Below are 20,830 nucleotides of genomic sequence, written 5' to 3' on the forward strand. Positions count from 1 at the left end.
CTACTGTCTACATTTCTCTCTCTCTCTCTCTCTCTCTCTCTCTCTCTCTCTCTCTCTCTCTCTCTCTCTCTCTCTCTCTTTTTCTATCTAATTCCCCTAACTACACTACATCACTGACAATAAGAATACAGTTCAACTGGATGACTGCAAAGGCACATATAAAATAAAGCAGTTATATGATTGCCCATCAAGTAACACTAAAAAAAAATACAAATTGCACAAACTGTGTCAATGTACTAATGTAAAAAATCAAATCAAGAATATATTGTAGAAAATTCATATATTATATCATGAATCAAAAGAGGTATACATATACATATATATATAATGAATTACCACAGTGTAAAAAATGGTTAATTGTAATAGTGAATATATAAGGCAAACAACAATATACAAAGAAATCAGTAATAAATCATGTCTATAAGATCACTTTACTTCTTCATTGGCCCTTTTTATTTCTGTTATAATCTTTTCAATATTTGAAATTACTACACGTTTGACTAAAATTGCAAATACTATAATTACAATTACTATTATGATCAAATTGAACAGAGACAGAATTGGTGAAACCTTTTCTTTGTAATAGAAAACTCATCTACTAATGGTAACTCTTTCAGTTGTTTTAACTCTAACTGAGATAACTTAAATTCTTTAACTTCATTAGAGTAGTTCATGTATGGGGCATGATTTTGGAGTTTATTTCTGTGAAAACACGAGGTTCATAATATAATTTATTTGGAATAACTAACTTGCAAGATTTATCAAAAGCATGAACATTATTGAAATTAATTTCAGTACTTATATTATGGCAGTTAATTGTTGCTGTTATTGTATTTAGTGAAAACAAAAATTGACTGTTCTACTAGGGTGGAAACAAAATCATGTTTGGATAGTTGTGTACACAAATTTTTTTCTTGCATTTTGTTTTCAATTATTTCTTGAACACAGGGATAGGCATTAGTAGTTTCATAAAGGTTGTCTAGGTTGCAGATGTACTCCTTATCCTTCAAAATTATGCAATCCCTTAATTGAACATCAGTAATAAATGACATCATTAGCCCATGTTCTTCTAATGCAAAACTGATGTTGTTGACATTGAGATGATTACATTTTCCTTGATCAACATGGGGAAAGGATGTATGGACATCAGTACATCTGCATCTTTTTGATTAAATGGTAACACTAAAATAATTTTATTTGTAACCACCTTGGTGGTTATCAAGCTATAGTAAACCATTACATCCTTTACCATAGGGGTATGATGCCCTTCTACCAAAAAATCATTAATTATGCCCTCTAACTCCCTGGGAGTAATTAATGTTGGGCTTAATATTCCCTTATAGGCTAACAAAATGGCATTTAATAGATCTTTATGATCTTGCAAGAGAGTTCTTACATCACTAATAAAAGTACTTAAATGCTGTTGATCTTCTAATTTATTAATTTCTTTACTAACATTTTTGTTAATTGTATTAATGAATATCTTTAGTTTTTCTAACTCTTGGTTATTATTTAAGTTTTGAGATTTTATGATTCTATTTAAAACAATACCCCTTGTTGCTAAGGTAAGAGGGATCGTTTGGATCTTGTATTTAACACACTTCCTATGTCATTATCTAGTTTTTCCAACAATGGTAAAATATTGTTATTTTCACTTTTTGTAATTATAGATTTTAATTCCCTTTGAACATCTTTCAGCGTCATTTCATTTATAAGCACGGATGTAATGTCAATACTCACTATTCCCCAATCCTGAAATGATCTCTTTTTAACAATGATACAACCAAGACGTACTGTAGTAGCGGAGAGAGAGGGAGAGTCACAGTGTATATACTGTTTTCGTATCACTTGTTGACGCAGCGCTGTTGATCAAAGCAAAGCGAGAGACACAACACGAGAATGGACGAGGTCACGTGGCTGTCTGTTGTCAGTTCGCTGTATAACTGAAAAACATTTATATATCTTATCCTTAACAACATTATATATTTGTCCTGTTTCAAGTCGGAAACGGCAATTGATTATTTAACGTAATGGATTTAATCATTAATTTTACTTGACAAGCTTTAATTCACATTTCTTTCAAATGTGTGCGTGCGTGTGTCTGTAACGCGCAAGCATGAGTGTAGCTGAATCACCGCTCTGGGATTCGAGCGTAGGTCGTGAGAGCGGTAACACGCTTACCTTTTTTATATTGAAGCTACAGAATAAAACCCAAAGAGGAGGATATGTTCTTCTTTAATACTTCTCCTTATTTTAACAAACTAGTGAGGGTCTTCAGGGGAAGTCCTCACAACATTTATGGTGGCAGCTGTCCTCACAACATTCTGGCAGAGGCAGAAGGTCAAACTTTAACCGCCCTCCAAGCATAACCTGGCGCAATAACAAACACGAAACATCTCTTTGAGATGTGTATATCTCGAAAGATATACTCGATGCGGGATGACACTGATACACTCAGTCGACTATAAATTCCCCGTCAAAGAAGTCACTGCTAATGATTACAAACATGCAGAATTCTTAAACTTTATCTGCAAGACGGATGAGATCGGCGCTCGTACGATCGCGAGCCATTCCCTTCTCATTTTTGATTGCTCCCACCACAAACAAGAGGACGTTCCCAAACGACGTTGGTTTTGCATCCTGCTGGACAAGAATCAAGCACCGAGAGCAGGAAGTAGTTGTATCCTGTCGAGTGTCATCTTCGCTAAAACGTATCAACAATCAAGGCCGAGAGAAGCAAGAAACTGTTTCCTGCTTCGTGTTTTCGTCGCCGTGATCGACAACAATCTTCACCACGGATAAACAGGAACGAGTTACGCATGTTGAAGAAAAAGAACGCATTTCTAATTCCTCTCGTTTTCCAGAATTGTCTGAATCCTGCTGCGAAGTTTTCCATAATAAGCAGATGCCTGTGTCCTACAATCAAGTCGTGTTGATCATCAGCGTCGACCTACTTCGACACAAGAAGTGAGGCTGCCAGCCCGACGGCTTTCCGGCGATTCTCTCATACAAACCACAGCTAAGTCTACTTATTTCTTAGTCTTTACGGTGGGCAGTGGTGTAACCTACGACACCAAAAAACTGTCCTATAGTCAGAGATCTGAGATGTAAGTTTCATCCCCTTTTTCTTTTCTTTTTAATAGGTAGTGAATATTTTAACTTAGTTTTTTTTTCTCTTTAGGAGAATTTCCTTTCTTTTTATGAACTTATGAGGTTGTTCTCAAAGCGAGTGTATTCGCATAATTCCTTTGGGAGATCAAATATTTAGAGGTAAAGGTACTAATAGGCCTAGAGGTAACGTAAGAAATTCTAACAATATGACCTCAGGTGCAGGCGCAAGTCAGTCGTGGGCCCAGACCCAGACTCAAAAAACCTATTCACAGTCGTGAATACTCGATTAGCAATTGTGCTTTTCCAAGGTTTAGTCAATGGTCAGTTGACTCAAGGGGTCGAAAGTTGGATTACATCCATTGATACCCACTTGCAATCTAAAAAAGTAGTGGATCCCGTTATACAGTTACAAGAGGTAAGGTCATTAATTGACTATGCCAAGGGTGATGGTGGCTCTTGGTTGCGCACGGTTTCGTTTCAGGCTTGCCAAACCTGGAATGATTTTAAGGGTACTTTACGAAAGGTGTACGGTACTGAGTCCGATCTGGATGAAGTCCTAGTCTTGAGGAGTATCTATAAATTAGCAGATGAGAAAGGCGTATCACTAACTGACCGAACCGCCCTTATAGCAGATAAATTTCAAGAGTGCATTCAAAGCTACTTAGCTCCTCTTGGGTTAACAGTAGCGTGATGAGTACCATAGACGTGTGCCATCGAATGCACCTTGCTGTAGTGACTGGTATGCTGCCAGACAGATTAGTACGTTGTTTCGATGTCAAACTTGATAGAACCTCTAATGAAGTGACAATTCAAGATCAGATTAAGAGGCAAATGGCGAAATGTCCAGATTTAGATCCTACAATTATATCTGTCGTTGAAAATAATGAAGTTAAGCAGGCTATTGCAGGTACGGCTGCAAGACAACAGGTTAATGCGGTTAGCTCTGTCAGCCAGCAGGTGAAATGCTTTAATTGTAACCATACAGGTCATTATAACTGTAAAGCTAAATACTGTAGTATTCATCAGTCCACTTATCATAGTTATCAGAATTGTAAACAAAGACAGCAAGCAAAATGGGAACAAAAGCAATCAGAATAGCACCAATACCGGTAGTGGGTCTACTGGTAGTAATATTGAGAAAAACGCAAATCAGAATCAGTATCAGAAAAAGAAATATCAGGGAAATAAATATCAACACAACCAACAAGGGCAATCTAATGCAACATGGTCCAGGATCAAAATAGTTCACAGAATTTTCCCAGTGTCAAGGAGAAAACCGTGACAACCTAATGGTCTCTAAGGCTAAAACTAACAATGTTGAGTTGCAAGTAAGTAATATGTTTAATACGTTGACTGATCAGTGCGCTTGTTAGGAAGATGCAAGGGAGTGTGATAATAATTGTAATTTATCAGGTAATCATTCAGTTTTAGACATGACTAGAATTATCACACTTATTCACAGGAACGTAGAGGAAAGCCTGTTATTAAAGCAGTCAGTAAACATCACAAACCCTTTACCTTGTTCCTAGATACTGGTAGTCCTCGTCATTTGATGGATTTAAAATCTCATCATTCACTTCTTCCAGATTTTCCCATAGAGAAGACTAATGTTAAATTGGCAGGTGTAGGAAATAACAACTTGAATATTGTGGGTACTGTCAGAATTCAGTATAAGATAGGTAAAATGATTTTTTACTGATGATTTTATTGTAGTAAATGGGATTAATATGTGTCCAGTAGTCATTCTGGGCTATCCATCAATGTCTAAGAATAACATTGTTATGGTTCCGGCCAAGGATGGTGTTTTTATTAGCGGGAAATTTGTCAAATCATCTCACACCTTAAAAGCAAACTCTGATCATAAGGACGTACCAGAGGAAAAAGTCACTTACATTGAAGAGCCAATTAGTGTTTGGAATATATCAGAAATTAATCAGGCAACTGAACATAACACTTTTTCGCAGGTAATATCTAATTTAAATCAGTATATAGAACCAAATTTACCTTCATACATCACTGTTACAGCTAAAAAGGTCTTACCTGGGTCCGAGATCACGGTATTAAATGAATCAATTAAAGTTCATGGTTTACCTGCGACCGAAGCCCTTTACACGGTTGTTAACAACCACCAAGCTGTGATTGAAGTTTTTAATCACCTAAATAAGGAGTTAATAATAAATGAAAACACACCCTTGATGGATGCTGAGGTATATCATCGTAGGATTTTGTCAGTAGCAGAAGTAGAAAATGACCAATTAACAAGTGACAATGTTATCTTAAATTCAATAAAAGATAAGTTGGTTGAGGATATAAAAGACGTAGATGTCAGGAAAAATTTTGAGGAGTTACTAACAAAATATAGTGATGTATTCACTACTAACAGTGGCTGCTTAGGTAAAACTAGTGTAATTGGACATCAGATAAGATTGAGAGATCCGAATAAGATCATTTATGTTTATTCTTACAGACTACCCATGAAATTCGAAAATGAAATAACAGAGGAAGTGGATAAAATGCTTAAAGAAGGCGTAATAAAGAAATCTGTCAGTCCGTATAACTTTCCATTAATTGTCGTTCCCAAGAAAGATCGTACTTGGAGGATTTGTGTTGCTTTCAGGAAATTCAATGAGGAAACTATCCCAGATAGATTTCCTGTGCCTTGTACAGATGAAATTTTGTCTGTTTTAGGTCAATATTCTTATTTTACTTTCTTATATCTGTCAAGAAGTTTCCATCAAATTAATTTGGAGGAAAGTTGTACACAATATACAGCATTTAGCACCTCCAGGGGCCATTTTGAATTTTTGAAGATGCCATTTGGGTTGCGTTGCTCACCTATTACCTTCACGAGAATGATTAACTTAGTTTTTGGAGATGTGTTAAGTGACGTCCTTCATGCTTATATGGATGATTTAGTTATTGTTTCACATACGCCTGAAGAACATCTCAGGAAACTGAAGCTAGTTTTCCAAAGATTAAGGCAGTATAACCAAAAGTAAAGTTATCAATATGTGATTTCTATAAACAGGAACTGGTATGCTTAGGTTTTGTTGTGTCAAAAGATGGTTTAAAAGTAGTACATGATAAGATTTCAGCTATAGAGAAATTTCCTGAACCCACCTCAGTGAGAGGTGTCCAACAATTTCTAGGTATGGCTGGGTGTTATAGGCGATTTGTATATAACTATTCAGTAATCGCAGTACCTTTGACTGATCTGTCAAGAAAATAAACAGATTTTAAATAGTATGTCCAACAGCAGTCAGCTTTTAACACTCTGAAGGAGAAACTACTGTCTTCACCAATTTTGATTTTCCCAGATTATAATAAACCATTTTACATTGCTACAGAGGCTTCTGATTATGGGGTAGGCGGTGACCTGCTACAATGGAAAAATGATAAATTACACCCCATAGCATTCTATTCCTGAAAGTTGAAACTCGCTGAGAGTAAACATGCTGTTACAGACAGAGGCCCTAGCCATTGTCAATTCTTGTAGGCTATGGCTATGAGGTTAACGTGTTGATGGATCACAAACCTCTTTGTGACTTCTTTAAGGGTTTTGACTTCAGTCCCAAAAGGACGAGGTGGCATAATTATGATAATACAAGATTTTGGTGCTAAAATAGGGTATGTTCCTGGCAAGACTAATATAATCGCTGATGCATTATCCAGGAAACCCGTGCCGTCTTATACACATAATCCTTCTGGTTTTGATGATGATATATTGACGTTACAGTCTGTTAATATTAATTTTACTACAGAGAATCAATAACCTCAGAAATTATCAGATAATACTGCAGATGACTTAGACTGGAGTCATGATGTTCTGCTAAGAGAACAACTGCAAGATGAAAAGTTAAGTAAAACAAAAGAAACGCTAAAAGGAGATGAGAATACTGAAGCTTATAAAAAGTGTGTAATGGAGAATTATTCAATAATTGATGATGTCTTATGTCGGAACGTTCCAAGGAAGACTAGAAGTAGCTTCAATATTAACACAAATCAGGTAGTTATCCCTAAGAAACTGATACCCGTCGTGGCAAAATGGTAGCACACAAACAAAATGAATGCACACCCCGGTTTCTCTACCATGCCAGCTAAAGCACGAAACATGCTTTACTGGACTTCAATGTCTATGGATATCCATAATTATATTAAATCTTGCGAGGTTTGTCGTAAGAAAAGGCAATGTTAAGAAACCATTATCCTTAAGTACTTATCCTGTGCCGCAGAAACCCTTTGAAAGGGCGCATATAGATTTGCTTACAGGTTTCTGTGAAACTCGAAGGGGTAATAAACATTTACTAGTTGTTATAAATGCTTTAGAAAGATTTGTAGAGTCTTTTATGCTGGCTTTATCTGCCGACATGGTATACCTAATGTTTTAATATCAGACTCAGGTGGTGAGTTCAATAATGCTTTTCTAGTTTCTTTGTGTTCATTCTTAGATATAAAAAAAGATTAATACATTGTCTATCGTCCTGAATATGAGGTAGATATACTTAAGGTTACCATAGGTGGTATGTATCCTCACTGGGATTTAGCCATTGCGTTGGTAGTGTGTACAATTAATACTGCTTATCATTTGTCAATAAAGATGTCTCCTTACGAAGCTGTTTATGGAATCAGAATGAGGTCGCCTTTTGATGTGTTGAATTCCACAGAGGCTATACCTGACCCGTTAAAAAACGCTGTTGATATCAGCAAAGTGAGGTTTGACATACTTTATAAACAGTTATGAAAAGGGATCATGACAAAACGGCAAAAACTTATAAACCTTATGCAGTTGGTGACAGAGTTTATGTAAAGGTTAATGTCAGAAAAGGATTAAATTATAAATTAACACCAATTTTTTATGGTTCATTCCAAGTTCTTGAGTTGGTGTTAGCCAGTAGGTTGAAAATTATGAATTTAAGCAATCCAAATGATGAAAGAATAGTCAATGTTTCGCAAATCCGCGCATCTATAGTACTGTGGATATGCACCGTGATTAACTGAATCCTTGTTTACTTATGTCGTAATGTTTTGTTTAGAATTGAATTTTTTTTTTATTTTTGCATTTAGCAAATTATTGTGTTGATTTTTCTTGGAATGCATCTACAAGTTGTTCATATTTTACAGGTCCAGTCATGAAACCTGTCTATATCTTCATAATTACTGTATGTGCACCTCAGGCATGATCGCTTTTCCATGGGGAGTTCCACTTTTTCAATAGGGCCTGGGACAATAGTTGAAAAAAACCGCAGACTTCTTTTTGTACACTAAGACTTTAGTGATGGAAGTGACTATGGACGCAGTTTTCCTTACCGAAGATAATGTACTTAGGTTGCAGGAAAACTTGGTTTTGTTTCAGGAGAATCTAGAATCCATAGGGAAAAAACATTTTACTCTTAATGACACAGGACCTATTTCACCCATTTATGATGTGGCTGAACTTTTGTTTAAAGAAGTTAATGTTAAGTTAGTAGACACTAGAATTAAAGTTAATGAACTTTTGAAATGGTCTATCCCACATGATGTAGTAGAACGTAGAAACTCGCTTCTGTTTGCTGCACTTAATGGTTTAGGTATCTTTGGTTCGCTAGTTGGTATGGGTCTTGGATTAGCTAACCTGGTTAAGTTAAGAGCTGAAAAACATAAACTTGAGCTGCTTGAGCTTGAACAAGACGTGATTGTCTCTCGGTTGCATAAACAGTTACAGACTATTAATAGTTCAGTAGATGAATTAAATGATGCTACAAGTCTTTTATAAGACATGGGTGATACTCAGTTATTAGTAACGACTTTGTCTTATTACTATGCAAAAATATCACAGACGTATGACAAGATCAGAACTTTTGAAGAAAAAACTAAGGATTATATTGAAGCTATAACTTTGGCAGTCAGAGGAGTTTTATCACCACATTTGTTGCCTATAAAGGACTTGATGCAGGTTATCTATAATGCTCGAGATAGAATGGGTTGGAAACAATTAGTTGAACTGCACAGACTTGAGTTTACTACGGTTTAATTTCTGTGAGGGTTGGACATGGTAAAATATTAATCTCTATTCCCTTTAATCCTTCCGATCCTTGGGAGTCCTATATTTTGCAACCTTTTCCTACCAGATTCGGGGCTTCCGCTATTCCAAAGGTATCCAATTATAGGGCATTAGTTTTGTTGCCTAGGACTGAGAACATATACGCAGTCGTATATGACGATGACAAACGTACACTGGACTGCATCATTTCTCTAAATTCTAAGATCTGCTCAGCAAACTCGTTTGTTTTCCAAGACGTTAACGCTCATTCGCGTCAGCTGCCATTAGTTCTTAATGATACATACTTACACAGGCTAGCAAATGGCCCAACAGTTCTTTACGGGCGAGACGAGTTCCGGATGACCTGTCCAAGGGGCAATATCGGTCTGTTAGTGGATGGATGCAACACCACTTCGAAGAACTACAAGAATTTTGGACTCACGACTCTGACTCATAATTATCGATACTTCTTGAAATTCCACGTGGGATTTCACAACTGTTACGGTGGAAATGCCGGTTTTTACAAGTGGTCTGCACAACGTTACTGACGCTGGGGTACCAGTCCTCCAAATTCACGAAACTGGCGTCAACATAGACCTAGTATTGCTAATTTTGGGTACCGTTGCACTGCTGACAGCTTTCGAAGGTGCTATAGTGTCCTTGGGTTTTCATATTCGTCGGAATCGGCATAGTGACAAGGCGTTTGTCCGAAAAGTTGGACTGTCTGACTTTACCGGCCAAAAGAGTGCTGCGTTTAGGCGACCGGTCTGTCGGTTTACCTAATCTCGTGATGGCCATATGGGTTAGTGTTCTTTTTGGGCAGTGGTGAAAAATTGAGTTTTGAAAGAAAAGAGTTGTTTGCCTGGATATAGTATTACAGGTCATGAACTTTCCATTAATAGAAAAATAACGTATACTGGATGTATTTATGTACCTATATATCTGAGGGCAAACTTATATAAATGTAGGCTACATTTAAAGATATGACCTATTATGACTTACGTACCGTGTGTACTGATTTCTCTTATCATATATACCTTGATTTTGGTGTCTTATGTTAAACACCGATCTGTACCTTTTGGTATCAGTGTGCTGTATTAAACTTGTCTGTTGCACGTATTTCAACAACAAAGGGTTCTGAATTTTTTACTAACGTATCTGTGTTCATACATAATTAGTGTTGGTGTTCCGACACACTGGATTTATAAAATGTCTTATTTACTTTTACAAGGGTAAACATTTCGTTTGATCATATCTGGTCACAGTCGGTTAAACCACCAACTTTTTGAGTATGTTTTTAAAGTTGCTGTAATTTGAGAACATTCTTATCAAATGTGTCCCTCGCATTTTTGTTCGTATGTGGTCTCGTTCAGTCTCTACAGTAACAGTAACAAGTTATATGAGCTCCTCTATCCGTACTTTGGGTATAGTAAAATGCATTTCTGCCTTTTCGGTTGTACCTGGTTGTATGCCGGAGCATACAAGGGCGTGGCAGAGCAATTATGTAATGAATATTATTCTGAAATGGTATCTTTTTAACAATGATACAATCAAGACGTAGTAGCGGAGAGAGAGGGAGAGTTGTAAGAGACCGTCGCACCGACGCCGTCTCTTCCAAACACACGTGTGTTCGTGTGTTCGTCATCCATGGGAGGGGACACGACAGAACAATAGCATCCCATTTTTTCTCACTCAGAGCGCAACTTCTGCCATACAATATTTCCGTCTGTTTCTCCCTGACCATTGTTGTCTTGATTTATGTACAATCACCACTACTTGCATTGCCATGCAAGCATTCTAATCATGTACTCATAATGTTCCAACGAATCTTCTGTATCACATTTCACATATATTATGCTACTGCATTGTACTCATTAATCTGTCTCGAATCTCATGCAATTGGCCATATGTAGAATTTCCTGGCCTTTCCACTGATATATGTTTTATCACTGTACGTTTATTGTCTCTCTCACAATCACCATCTGTTTGTCTGCCGACAAACACAGATGTCCGAAACATTACCTCAGTTTTGTTCTGTCTGTGTGTAGACGCTACTTTTCCGCCCGCAGAGGCCAATAACATCTTCGAAGATTCTGTACATTACAGTTACGGGCTGCTCTAGGAGCAAGAGCCCGTGCTGGCACAGGCCAGCTAAATCTAAAACAACAACAACTGTACATTCATTCAGTAAGGGACTGCCAATAAACCAGTCAACACCCAACCAGTATGTCAGTCAATCCCGTCCTTACACAGGTGACCCCGGAGTGACACGAAGGACACGGCTGACCCAAGATGACGACCCACGTGCCAACAGACCCTTCGCTGCCACCCTGCTTCCCGCCGTTCCCGAGCTCTTAGTAGATGTCCGACCCTCCGAGATGACCCACCCCACCACCGGAGCCCTGGACGCCTCCTCCAGGAAACCTGAAGGCGCCCCCGAACTCGTACCGGACGAGCAGACCAACGAAGGACCAGCTGACGTACTGAGGAATCAGCCGCTGTCATCCTTCAGCCGTCCCCCTCCAGCTGGCTACCGACGGATCATCCGACATCACCCTTCAACCCGCTACCATCCTTCTCGAGTTCCTGCTGGCTGGCGCCGCCCTTCAGCCTCCTACCCGCCTCTAACCCAAGCCCTTCGAGCCAATTACAATTGTCAGCAAGACGATTTCTGCATCGATGCTTTGCTTGTGGGGGAATATTGTAAGAGACCGTCGCACCGACACCGTCTCTTCCAAACACACGTGTGTGTTCCTGTGTTCATCATCCATGGGAGGGGACAAGACGGAACAAGAGCATCCCATTTTTTCTCACTCGCAGAACGCAACTTCTGCCATACAATATTTCCGTCTGTTTCTCCCTGACCATTGCTGTCTTGATTTATGTACAATCACCACTACTTGCATTGCCATGCGAGCATTCTAATCATGTACTCACAATGTTCCATCGAATCTTCTGTATCAAACTATGTATGTTTCTGTTTGTGAAGACGCCAAATGTCTCGCCATTTCACATATATTATGCTACTGCATTGTATTCATTAATCTGTCTCGAATCTCATGCAATTGGCCATATGTAGAATTTCCTGGCCTTTCCATTGATGTATGTTTTATCACTGTACGATTATTGTCTCTCTCACAATCGCCATCTGTTTGTCTGCCGACAAACACAGATGTCCGAAACATTACCTCAGTTCTGTTTTGTCTGTGTGTAGACGTTACTTTTCCGCCCGCACAGGCCAATAACATCTTCGAAGATTCTGTACAATCATTCAGTACGGGACTACCAATAAACCAGTCAACACCCAGCCAGTATGTCAGTCAATCCCGTCCTTACAGAGTCACAGTGTATATACTGTTTTCGTATCACTTGTTGACGCAGTGCTGTTGATCAAAGCAAAGCGAGAGACACAACACGAGAATGGACAAGGTCATGTGGCTGTCTGTTGTCAGTTCGCTGTATAACTGAAAAACATTTATATATCCTATCTTTAACTACATTATATATCTGTTCTGTTTCAAGTCAGAAACGGCAATTGACTATTTATCGTAATGGATTTAATAATTAATTTTACTTGACAAGCTTTAATTCACATTTATATTTCAAATGTGTGCGTGCATGTGTCTGTAACGCGCAAGCATGAGTGCAGCTGAATCACCGCTCGGGGATTCGAGCGTAGGTTGTGAGAGCGGTAACACGCTTACCTTTTTTGTATTGAAGCTACAGAATAAAACCCAATGAGGAGGATGTGTTCTTCTTTAACGCTTCTTATTTTGACAAACCAGTGAGTGTCCTCAGGGGAAGTCCTCACAACACATATATATATAAGGGTTAGGTTCAGGTTAGGGGCTAGGTTAGGTTGGGTTGGAACCGGGGGGAGGCGCTGTTGGGGTTGGGGTTGGGGTTAATCGGATGTAAAAAGCGGGCGAAATGGCGGTTTCCCTCTACTTAAAAGCCATTGAGATGTTTCTAAGTAGGGAATAAATATTTTCTTAATTTTTTATAACTATCACAAACAAAATTTTCGGAAAACAGGATTACTCAGTACTGGTGGAGCAGAGCGATAGCAACAGTGAACGGAGAGGTGGCTTTGTTGTATCCAAGGTTACTTTAGCAATGTGTCCTGGCCTTTAACTTTTTGACAAATGTCCCCAGCAGGATTCTTGTCTCGAATGATGCTTGTTTCACAAAAAAAAACATTGCTCTTGGATAACCTACACTACTTTAGTTTAATTTGCACTTTCTGATGTCACTTGTAGCTCTTTACATGGGTATGACAGTTGCTTTCTTGCAGCGATTTCATAACAGTGGTAGAATTGTTGAATGAAAGACATTAAAAGACTGTCTGAATCCAGGCAAGTCCAAATGTGTTGAGAAGAAATTCCAGGAATGAAGGTATCACATATACTTACATCTCTATATATATCCGAGGCAACATCCATAAAATTACATTTAAATGTAAGCTTTTGTTTAACACGTAAATAATCATCAGTAGATACTGCCGACAGATGCTGGTGAGTGTTCAAATGGTGTTGAGAAATAGTTTTATTAACTGGATGTATAGAAACTGTATTTTAAATTTGCAATGGTATCTTCATAAACAGATCAATCCAATATAAGTTTGAAGTTGTCCAGTAATGAGGCGTTTGGAAGCACACTGGGAAGCACGCCAAGATAAGTGGTGGATTTACTTTGGTGGAAATTTAGCAGCCAATGCTTGATTGCTTATCTGCATCACGTTTTGTTTAGTAAAAACCTCAGTAAATGTTCAGATCTTTATTCAGTCAAGTTTCAAAGACAAGGAACTGCAGAAATCTACTAATGGGCATGCTAAACAATAATCCCTAAACAGTGACAACTGTCATTTGTAAATGACCAATATACAGTGGCAAAAAATTCAGACAATTCATATCAAACACCAATTTACCACTTATCTGTTGTATATACTTCGTTTTCCTCAGCCTGGCATAGCCAAGGTTTGAAGTTTGTTCTCCACCTTTGGATTTAAAACTTATTAGCAATGTGTGTTTTTTGAGAGAGAGGGGATGTTGTTTCTTTATCTAGCTTAATGTTTTTTTTTATTCTTGTCCCTTGTGCACTAACATTGCGATTGTTATTATGGTGTGGGAGGGTGTGCTCTTGTCAGTTGCTGTGTTTAAATTTTTTGTATAAAATTTTTGTGTTGGGTGGCGAAATGCTAGCAAACGAGCTTTTAGGGATATTTTATTGCTTCTTTTGTTTACTTCATTTCTAAAGTGTGCTCAAGGTCATTGTATTTCTCAGATTCTGGGGTATTACAAGCATGCCTGTTATGTATGGTGTCTTCATCCCTTGACTACTGCATTAATAATATATCATATTGAGATATATCAATTATATATTCAAAGGGCATTTGAACCTATGTTCTGCTCTGCCTACATGTCCCAGTATTTTGATTTTAAGAGAAAAGTTTTGCCGCTGAATTTTATTATTACCACTTTCAGCAACATTTTTTTATTTCTCCTACCATCTGAAGTATATTACGACAAAATGCTTGAAGGCAATGAATGGGCTGAAGGTTCTGTCTCACACTTCGTGGGGTGCAGCCTGAACTCAGATGTTGAGATTATACAAAGCCTTGGTCTTTTCAAAATTAACTTACGGGTGTGAAGTACACACTTCAGCGAAGCCTTCTTCTTCTCCTTCGTTTAACGTGCTGTTTCCAATTTTTTATATGGGGTAAGCACGATGCCTTCTTTTGAAGGACTTTCAGCAAAACCTAATAGCCTTAAAATGCTCAATTCATTTCATCATGGTACAGGAGCATGTAAATCCTCTCCCACTGAGAGCATGCTTGTAGATGCTGGTGGGATGCCTCTGGATCTACATTACCAGCGTCTGCTGGTTCAGAGCTGGTACAGATTTCAGAGGCTCCCTAAGTCTATGACCAGCATTTGTATCGGTTAGCATGTAGTCACCACAACGCAGTCAGCGGAGTCTCCTTCGGATGCGACATTCATTAAGTCTCCGCTGAGCAAGTTTTCTTTGGTGACTTCCCACTTTCTTCGCCACACAATTCGCTACGCTTAACGTGCCAGGTCATGCATTTTCTACCATTTAAACTTTACATGTATTTGTTCAACTGTCATAAATTATGTATCTTGTGTTTCTTTATTCGCAGGCATCAAGATTATATCCATATTGGAATTCTGTATGTTTTTGTATTGTAAATTGTACTTGCTCGCTGTATATTATTGTTAATTGTTTTTGACCTCAGGGCACACTCAATCTCATTGTCTTCCGCGGTTCGGCGCCAGTCGGCCGCTATATAAACTGCCTGAATCTGCAATAAACCAGCAGTAACTTTTACCTGCTCATTTCTTTTGCACCTCTTACAGTGGTGACCCCCCGGAGTATCCCGGAGGCATATTTCCCAAATCTGGAAGAGTATAGGGGTAGGGAAAATTAGGACCAATCAAAGTGCGCGGAGCTGATCATGACGTCACAAGCCACGCCTTTTAGCTCCTCAGTCACGATGCCGAAGAAAAGCTTTCCAATTTCACAGTTTATGGCTTGTATGACTTATACATTTTAGTCAGATATACCTAAACATAATGCAACACTAATTTAATAACATATTCTTCAAATGAGATACACCGTGAAATATATTATGCGTTATTGGCTACCCCTTCTTGGTAATAATCAGTGCCTGTTAATTCCTGCATAAATAATATTTTCATCGCGAGTTTCTAAATTACATACATGAAAATGTATGTTTATGATGAGTTGCGATAACTCATGGGATGGATAAAAAAATATACAAGATGGTAAAAATGATGGTATCTGACCTGTTTGTAGGGGGAAATAGAGAGAGGGAGTAGGCTTACGCTACGGCTTTCTATGGACATATGCTATTTCGTAGTAATGAACATTACTGTGCATTGTATAAAAGCAATATACTGGTCATTACTAGGTTATGAACAGGAATCAGACTGATATAGTCGTTACTATTTACAGGGACACTGTATCAGCTTCATTCATTAAATTATTTCAAGACCTAATGTGCCCTTGAGGAAACCTACAGTATTGTTGTTTTGGTGATCTAAGTTAGCCTACTGTAACCAAATATAGTTAGTTACTTGACAAACTCACCCTATCAGTACTTGATAAGCTGTAGTAAAAAATTGCCTTTTTAGGGTGGATTTCGTTTTGATAACCTTCGTGATGTCCTTACCTGATTGGTACTTGTAATTCATTGTGTACAAATATATAAAAGGTTTTTCATTAAATATTTTTTGCTTTTGATTTTTAATTGTGTACAGATAAACAAAAGTGATAATATAATATAGTACTGAATATTTTTAGCAAGCCCTTACGTGATTTTTGCTTAAAATTCATTGTGTACAAAGAAAGCACTGATTATTTAATTTATATTTAATATTCTTTAGCAAACACTTCATACTTGTCATTCGTTGTGTACAAAGAATTAAAATGAGTATTTCATTAGTATTTAATATTTTTAGCAATTATAGGAGTACAGAATGCCTATTTATGGAGTTACAGTAGACTTTTTACTGAGCTAAACTAGAGCAGAATTGATGCATAAATTTATTAGAACTGCGATATGCTTTAAAATAAATATAGGTGACACTTTTTTCCAAACTCTCTTTCAGCAGGAAATTTTATACAAATATTCAACATGTATTAATTGAAGCCAGGGATAACGATAGTATATGAGTATGCCACTGTTTTCATACAAGCTCACACTTAATAGCCAAATGTATGCCTTAAATTAAGTGCATAAATTTGTCATCAAAACTGTATCCTCCACATTTCATTTAAGCATAAGGCAGTTATTATTTTAGTACTGTACAGAATACCTTTTTATAGCCTGAAACAACAGGCAGTAACGCCTGAAAAACGTTCCATGCTCGAGTGGGCTAGTGGTAAACGTTAGGATTAGCAAAATCCTTATACACACACACACACACACACACATATTTAAAGCCGCCACTTTCAAAGTCCAAGATTAAATTCATCTTGATGGGAGTCGAAGTGCCGCGAAGTTCTTGGCCTCCTGTCTGTAGTCTGCAGTGCTAATTACAGGTCATATACCATCATTTTTATCATCTTGTATTATATTGTTTTATTCATCCCATGAGTTATTGCAACTCTTTATAAATGGAATTAAACATGCATTTTCAAGTATATAATTTAGAAACTCTCGATGAAAATATTATTTACGCAGTAAATATCGACTTTGCGAGCAGGAATTAACAGGCACTGACCATTATTACCAAGCCAATAACGTATAATATATTTCACGGTGTATCTCATTTGAAGAATATATTGTTGTTAAATTAGTGTTGCATAATGTTTAGGTATATCTGACTAAAATGTATAAGTCATACAAGCCATAAACTGTGAAATTTGAAAGCTTTTCTTTGGCATCGTGACTGGCGGTAATGGATATGGGACTGAGGAGCTAAAAGGCGTGGCTTGTGACGTCATGATCAGCTCCGCGCGCTTTGATTGGTCCTAATTTTCCCTACCCCTATACTCTTCCAGACTTGGGAAATATGCATCCCGGAGCCATTAGCGGACCGACATGGCGACTCAGTCTTGGCTCCAGGAACTCTCCAACTCTGTAACCAGCGTTTGAGCGTGCCGACTCTCGTCGGCAAAATCACCAGCGTCACTCCGGGGTCACCACTGTAAGAGGTGCAAAAGAAACGAGCAGGTAAAAGTTACTGCTGGTTTATTACAGATTCAGGCAGTTTATATAGCGGCCGACTGGCGCCGAACTGTGGAAGACAATGAGATTGAGTGTGACCTGAGGTCAAAAAACAATTAACAATAATATATAGCGAGCAAGTACAATTTACAATACAAAAACATACAGAATTCCAATATGGATATAACCTTGATGCCTGCGAATAAAGAAACACAAGATACATAATTTATGACAGTTGAACAAATACATGTAAAGTTTAAATGGTAGAAAATGCGTGACCTAGCACGTTAAGCGTAGCGGTGTGTGGCGAAGAAAGTGGGAAGTCACCAAAGAAAAAACTTGCTCAGCGGAGACTTAATGAATGTCGCATCCGAAGGAGACTCAGCTGACAGCGTTATGGTGACTTTACATGGGGGGGGGGAGTATTTGTAAAGTCACCACAACGCCGTCAGTGGAGTCTCCTTCGGATGCAACATTCATTAAGTCTCTGCTGAGCAAGTTTTCTTTGGTGACTTCCCACTTTCTTCGCCACACAATTCGCTACGCTTAACGTGCCAGGTCACTCATTTTCTACCATTTAAACGTTACTTGTGTTTGTTCAACTGTAATAAATTATGTATCTTGTGTTTCTTTATTCGCAGGCATCAAGATTATATCCATATTGGAATTCTGTATGTTTTTGTATTGTAAATTGTACTTGCTCGCTGTATATTATTGTTAATTGTTTTTTGACCTCAGGTCACACTCAATCTCATTGTCTTCCGCGGTTCGGCGCCAGTCGGCCGCTATATAAACTGCCTGAATCTGTAATAAACCAGCAGTAACTTTTACCTGCTCGTTTCTTTTGCACCTCTTACAAGCACTGCCCAGATCCTTCCCGAGGTGAAATTGTGTAGATATTTTCGTTTTACCAAGGCAGAAATGTCGAATGAAGCAATGCGGTCAATATTTTTAGATCATTCCTCGCAACATGATAACTCCGTTGCAATTTTCATGGATGGCTCAAAGTCAGATGCAGACGTTGGCTATGGAGTGGCCTTCCCTGACATAGAAAGAAGTGGGAGATTACCATCTGTTGCATTTATTTTTACAGCAGAGCTGCATGCAATTGTAAAGGCCTTAAAGGAAATTTTAACTCTGAATAGAAATAGTTTTACTATATATTGCGACTTTAGAAGTGTTCTTCATTCGTTGGAATCTTTTAACTCTTTAAACCCTTTGAATTTAGAAATATTGGAATGGCTGCTTCTAGTGAAAAGAAGAGGTAAAGAAATAGATTTTTGCCGGGTGCCTTCTCGTGCTGGGGTGGTTAGGAACGAGCAAGCTAATCAACTTGCTAAGTCAGCAGTCACCTTCCCAGAACTGAAAAGATGTCCACTACCATAGCGAGATGTACTCGTATATCAGCTGGTAGATCAGAAAATTAAAAAGTGTTGGCAGTCCCTTTGGGAAAATATTTTAACGAATCAAAAAAAATGCAGTATTACGTCATCAGTGTCTCCTTGGTCATATCCTTATATGCCAAGAAGACAAGAAACGATGTTGTGCAGATTGAGGATTGGGCATACAAAACTCACTCGTGGGTTCTTGATGTCTCGTTAAAATCTCCATCCTGTGATGACTGTATTGTGTCCTTGACTGAGACATTTGCTGGTCGAATGCCCCAGTCTTGGTAATCTTAGATATAGGTTCCTCTCTTGGGGATGGGACAGAGAAGGACATTTTATCTTCACTACAACTCTCAGCGAAGTTGTGCATCTGTGTTAAGGAGGCGGGCCTCCTCAAAAAAATTTAGATCATACGCAATATGTGTATATATATATGTATACTATACATGTTTTACAGATATGATTGTATATATTGTATATATATATATATATATATATATATATATATATATATATATATATATATATATATATATATATATATATTTTCTTATGAGACTTCTTATAAACTCATCATTTTAATTTCTTATTTAATTTTATACGGCGTCAATAACCTAGATGTTGTGTCACCAGTTTTAATAGCCATAAATCAATCAATTATTTCTCCCATTGGGTAGGTCACAAATGAATAAGTTTCCATCTTTTTTTTAAAGAGCTTTGTTAGCTGGTCTTCACATTTTGGTTATTACATTATCACTGTCCCCTGATATTTTTACATTATTGAATTTTGCACTTAACAAGCAGTTTTCTGGCCAGTGTATTGTAGTGGTCTTGTCAACCACTCTATTTCTCTTGTATATCTGAAGATATTTCTTCTGATAGCCATAATGTTAATAATCAGTTTCTGTGTTTTATTGGTGTAGTCTTGTTTGTTTTGAAAACTAGGGACATTGACCAATTGTGGTTCCCAAAAAGGGACTCAAATTGATTGAAAGATGGGTAGGCATCTTTGTATTTCTTTTTAGTTTTTTTGTTGTCATGAGGCTCTGCATTCATATATGCGACTGAATTACTTGGAAGCCGGGCGTTTTCATAAATTTTCATTCCATGAATTGGCCATCAACATCTGGATTTATTTGACTTGTAATTGGACATAAGTTAATAAAATTTGTCTGGGTCATCAACATCTGGGTTAATTTATCCATAATAGGGTGGGACGAACACGAGAATCAAAAGAAGTTCAGCCTCAGTGTGGATGCTCTTAATTGGTCTTAGCAGTAAGATAATACCTGCCTGGATAGAAAATCTTCCCCAGTTTCATTATTTAGTTCTTCCTTGCTTCATGCAGCGCCCAACTGATCAAGTGCTGGCCCTTTGGGTGAACGAGAATGCCCAGTTGATGCATACACTGGTTCACGGGCTCTCTCCCAAATGATGGTCATCTCGTGTCCATCATAGGAAAGGGCTCTTGCAAGCAGCAGCAGCAGAGCAGTGATGTTCCATCTGGAAAGACTATAATTATCATTTCACTAACTGCTGGCACAGGCGGCGCTTCCAGCCATGTTGTGGTGTAGGTAGAAATGGCTTCAGAGAGGAAAA

Source organism: Macrobrachium rosenbergii, chromosome 10 (assembly GCF_040412425.1).
Source record: "Macrobrachium rosenbergii isolate ZJJX-2024 chromosome 10, ASM4041242v1, whole genome shotgun sequence".
Classification (NCBI taxonomy): domain Eukaryota; kingdom Metazoa; phylum Arthropoda; class Malacostraca; order Decapoda; family Palaemonidae; genus Macrobrachium; species Macrobrachium rosenbergii.